Source organism: Lepidochelys olivacea (assembly GCF_965140295.1).
Source record: "Lepidochelys olivacea isolate rLepOli2 genome assembly, chromosome: 10".
NCBI classification, from domain to species: Eukaryota; Metazoa; Chordata; order Testudines; family Cheloniidae; genus Lepidochelys; species Lepidochelys olivacea.
Window position 1 is genome coordinate 72,672,553 of NC_140420.1, and position 5,572 is coordinate 72,678,124.

Genomic DNA, 5,572 nt, shown 5'->3' on the forward strand with positions numbered 1-5,572 from the left:
TCCCTGATAGGAACATATTTCTATCTCAACACACACACAACACATAGTTCATGCTTTGCTCTGGCAGGAATATTTTAGCCTTCACATGATACATAAGCCAATTAAAGGTAATCAGTAAGAGTCAGGCTTGTGAAGGCAAAAATCCAGCAAAAGGAAAATAAATGAGCAATGGATGTTTATCCTAATGGATGCTGAAAAGGCTAATATGTTATAAACACTAATTTATTACCACGGAGACTGGCAACGGGATTCAGATGCAGGAAAATGTTATTAGGTCTAAAGCTCCAGAGTCAGTGCATTTTCGTGCTGACACTTCCATTCTGCTGGTTGAAGGCCCAGGTTATGTATAAATCAGTTCAAATGGACAATGTGTATCAGCCAGAGCAGACGGGCTGTTCAACTGCTACTTCGAAAATTGGAGCCTGGAACCAGAGTTAATACCAATGTTAATATTAGTTATAGCAATGGTCTGACCCTTTCGTTTACCTGATTATTTTTGTATAAATTTGCTGGGAAGGTAATGAAATCAAATCAGTTCCTGGCAGACAGTAGATGAGCCCTTTCAGGGAAGGTCTGTGCACAGGACTGTGTTCAAAACTGAAGTATGCTAACTAAATATAATCACATTAAAATCTGACGTCACAAGTAAACAAACTAACTGCAGCAAAAGGTCTAACAAGATCCAGTGGCTAGAAGTTGAAGTTAGGCAGATTCAGACTAGAAATAAGGTCACATTTTTAACATCGAGGGCAATTATCCATTGGAACAACCTATTAAACATTGAGAGAAATTCTCCATCACTGGCCATTTTTAAATAAAAACTGGATTTTTTTTTTAAAAAAAGTCATGCCCTAATTCAAACAGAAATTAAATCAGGGAAGTCCTGTGAGTAGTACAGGATGTCAGAAAAGATGTCCACAGTCGTCCATTCTGGCCTTGTAATTTATGATTCTATGATCTTCTGTGAGCAGACAACCATGAGAAAGAGACTGTTTGAACAGATACTATTAATTATTATTTGTAATATTAGCATTACTATTACAGTAGTGCCTGGAGACTAACTGATTTTGGGGCTTTGTTGTGCTAGACACAATACCATCATAGAGTAAAGACAGTCCATTCTCCAGAGAATGTATGATCTACATACACAAGACAAACAAAGGGTCAGGGGAAAAGGATATAACATAAAAACAGACTGATTTTTTGCTGGCTTGTTTCTTTGTGTTAAGTCCTGCAGACTGGAATCAAATGTGGAAACATGCTCTAAGAGTGTCCACCTTAGGCCTCCGTCATATAATCAGTTTAGTTCAAATTACATGTGTTACATTATTATGGACACAGAACATCAAAAGCAAGTGCCACATATAGAATATTTGGAATTAGGTTATTAATATTATTTGTATTACTCTGGGGCATAGGAACTCTCGTCGAGGATCTGGACCCTCACTGTGCAGGTAGGGGCTGTACAAAGGTAAAACAAAAGGCAGGTCTCTGCCCCAGAAAGCCAACAGATGGATTCAGACAGACAGATGGTGAGTGGCAAGGAAACAATGAAACAATTTTAGACAGCACGATTGGCAGTGATCTCACTTCTCAGCACACGTTTGGCCATACCTCTGCCATTATCAAAGGCAATGGCAAAGTTCCAGTTGACTTAAGTGGGATCAGTATCTGGTCCAACAGTCATACTATATGTGTTATATATAGCTATATTTTAGACCAGTTCCATGGTTGAGATACCATATTGGTAGCATCTAGTAGCTGTCTGGTACATTATGGGAAGTGTGTCTCAGTCTAGTTCAAAAGCCACAATCACAGCTGACACCCTTGTTGGCAGGCCAGGAACTCTATGGGCAGGGTGACCAGATTAACCCAGCTCCCATCTTTAGACATTATTCCTGCAGAACACGTGGAAGGCACATATGGTGAAAGCACATATGGCCTGTACCTACTTACCTGTGCTGTGGATTACAAATATTTCTATTGCTGTCAGTCTGGTTCTTTATACACAGTATGAGCAATGATACAGTTACAGAATACCCTTAAAGAGATGGTTTCCATCCCAAACAGACAATAACTGAAACACACACCCTCATAATTAACTCATTATAGTGAAATACTGCCAAGTGCTTAGTTCATCTCTAAGCACCACCTTCCTCAACAGTGAGTCATCATCATAATAAGATTTTCCCAGTGGGACAAAATCCTAATGCAGTTTGTTGCATTCAGATGGCTAACTGGGATCAAGCATGGGCTGTTGTCTCTTAGATACACAATTTTCCCATAGCTATTTAACATCAATGAAGTGGAGCACCAGACCAGATGCTTAATTATCCTAAATGGATTTTGCTAAATGGTTATCAACTTTTTTTCTCTTCTCTTCCTGTCATTATGCCCCTTTAAAAGTTGGTGTATGGATAGATGGATTGTTATTTCGCAAGTGGGATGCATATGAAAGGCTTTTTAAAGTTGATTTCTTTTTCTTTTTGCATTTGTTTGCTGTTAGGGTTTACTTATGAGAAGAGATTTTTCTGATATAGGAAATTTGTCTGTGCCAAATGAAATTTCCTGTGTTCATTACCCGCACTGTCTGAATGAAATGTGCATCTATTTGCCCTCCATCAACAGAGGTCTGAGCACCCCCACACAAACGTATTTAAAAACAAAAATAAGTTATACCGTCTCACTCTCTTTTCTTTCCCAGTAGCTAGGTGTAAATCACATATTTCGGTTTGGGGTGTGTGTGTGCATGTGTCTGAAGAACGTATTGAAAGCAAAGTTAAAGAAGTAAATTTTGCATTTAGTTTTGCACACACTGAAATTATTATTAGCCCTTCTTATCTCTAGTTTAGGTTCCGCTGCTTGGAAAGTTGTGTCTCCTGCAATCTGAACTTTCCTTTGTCTATCACCAGTTTAATTGTTCAGATGGTGCTAGCTGTCTTGGGTAGGGTTGCCAACTTTCCAATTGCACAAAACTGAACACCCTTGCCCCACCCTTCCGCAAGGCCCGCCCCTGCTCCGTCCCTTCTCCGCGCCTCCCCTTCTCACTCCATTTCTACTCCCCACATCGCTCACTCTCCCCCACCGTCACCCACTTTCACTGGCTGGGGAAGGGGGTTGGGGTGTGGAGGGGTTGTGGAGTGCAAGCTCCAGGAGAGAGTTTGGGTGCGGGAGGGGGCTCAGGGCTGTCTGGGAGGGATTTAGGATGTGGGAGGGGGTTCCAACCTGGGGCAGGGGGTTGGAGTGTAGGAGGGGGCTCAGGGCTAGAGCAGGGGGTTGGGGTGTGGGCTTTGGGAGGGAGTTAGGGTGTGGGAGGCGGTTTTGACCAGAGGCAGGGGGTTGGGGTGGAGGAGGGGCTCAGGTTGGGGTGTAGAAGGGGGATTGGGGTGCAGGCTCCAGCCAGGTGGTGCTTACTTCAGGCAGCTCCCAGAAGCAGCCAGCATGTCCCGCTCCTAGGTGGAGGCTCCAGGGGGCTTTGTGTGCTTCCCACCCCCACAGGGGCCACCCCCACAGCTCCCATTGGCCTAGATTCCCTACCAGTGGGAGCTGTGCAGTCGGCACTTGGGGTGGGGGCATCACACCGAGCCCCCGTGGCCACCCCTGCGCCTAAGGGCTGGATCTGGTCACTTCCGGGAGCCACGCAGAGCCAGGGCAGACAGGGAGCCTGCCTTAGCCCCATTACGCAGCCAGCTGGACTTTTAGTGGCCCAGTCACTAACAACACCACAGTCCCTTTTCATCCAGGGGTTCTGGTCGAAAACCAGATGCCTGGCAACCCTTGTCTGGGAAGGTCATCATCATGGAGGGAGAGGAAGTTTGTCAGGTAGCTAGGGCCAATCTCATGGAAGACTTTGATGATATCAGGACAGGCACCTTGAACTGCGGTCTGTACTCCATAGGGAGTCAGTGCAGAGAGAGGAGCACCAGGATGATGTGTTCATAATGATCTGTGTTGCCAGCTGGTGGATTGTTGCATTCTGTGCCAATTGGTGCTTTCCCAAGGTGAGTGGCTTTGTTCCTGCATGATGCAAAAAAATCTGTGTTAATACAAGGCTACGGCCAGGGGTGCATGATCAGTTTTTATAGCGGGGGTGCTGAGAGCCATTGAACCAAACTGTAAGTCCTGTATATAATGGAATCCACTTTAGGCCAGGGCGTGAGGCAGCACCCCCAGCATTCTAGTTCCAGCATCTATGGCCATGGCTGACAAATCAAACCCTTTCAACGTCAGGAAAAGCAGTTAAATCTAAAAGGTCAACCATACGTTTGACCCTGTAGTAGTCTGCCTTGTGCCTGCCAGGTACTTATGCACATCTGTCTGCTGATGCATTGTGCCTGAACTTGTGATTCGGAGTACAGGGCATTCAGCATCTTGCAGGATTGGGCCCTAAAAGAGGTACGTGTACCTGACAAACAACATTTGGTGCCTGTTAGCAAAGAGCCTTAGCAGAAAAGAACTAAGATAGAGAATATGCATGAGATTGTGTGCAATGCACTGCACAGAGGAGAGGAGTCACTTTTCCCAGCACATATCCTACTAAATTAGCTGGAAATGAGTGTTCAGAAGTCTCCAGGGGAAGGAGCCAAAAGCCTTTTCTTTTCCCTTCACATCAGCCATTCATCAATGGGTCTTTGATCTTACGGCTCTCAACTGAACAGGCTTATAGAAAAGATCAGCGTGCAGCTCTGCAAATAAATGTCCATTTTCCAAGGGCCATGTCCTGCTGTCCTTATTAGGGATACTTGTAAATAAACACAATTGCCAAACTAAGTAGGTTGACCCCATTCTCAGTTCTCAGTCACTCAGTTCTATCTGGGTCACTTGGAAATTCAATTTTCCCATCTCTCTTCTGTAAAAGCAGGATGAATTTTAACTTGGAGGAAGGTTATTTTATTTTTACGTGTCCTAACTCTTCATTCTTTCCTTTTTATTTGCAGCATCCAGGTCAAGCATGTTACAGTAACTAGTTTTCACAGACCCTTTAGATTTGGGAAAAAATCGACAGTTTTGCTTGGGGACAGTGGTTGACCTTTGAAATGATATAAAAATGGTTTTAAATGCTTGCCTATTGTTCTTTCTGCTGGAGAACGGCTCTGTCCCCAGCTTCTGGTGAGTGTTCTATAGAGATCTCTCAGTCCATTTGTTCTGGTTCCAATCTTTCACAAGCATTTCACTGGACTCTATCATTTGTTCTTGTTAAATTTCTCCCAATTTATTCCTTCTGTGTGGCAGGTATGTTGAATGAAAAGAAAGTGAAGTCAGACTCTCACTTTGAGATTATAAAATAAATATCACAAAATAGATCTTCAGTTGTTTGCCGGAAGCTGGGAGTGGGTGACACGGGATGGATCATTTGGTGATTACCTGTTCTGTTCATTCCCTCTGGGGCACCTGGCATTGGCCACTGTCGGAAGACTGGGTACTGGGCTAGATGGACCTTTGGTTTGACCCAGTATGGCCGCTCTTATATTATCACAAAATAAGCAAAATGGCCTTTTATGTTAGGCTGCTGTTTACATGTGTGTTTGAATGTTGTGCTTTGGAGTATAGCAGGACGGGCACAAAGATAGTC

The 5,572-nt window shown here is 44.0% G+C and overlaps 1 long non-coding RNA gene across 1 annotated transcript; it reads right to left on the reverse strand.

The window, feature by feature from the left end:
• Positions 1-243: 243 nt before the first annotated feature.
• On the reverse strand, positions 244-5,206 carry LOC311526990. Its single transcript, XR_014713215.1, has 3 exons — positions 5,066-5,206; positions 3,873-4,017; positions 244-422 (listed from the first exon to the last, which is right to left on the reverse strand). It is a non-coding gene; the product is annotated as an uncharacterized lncRNA (long non-coding RNA).
• Positions 5,207-5,572: the final 366 nt, after the last annotated feature.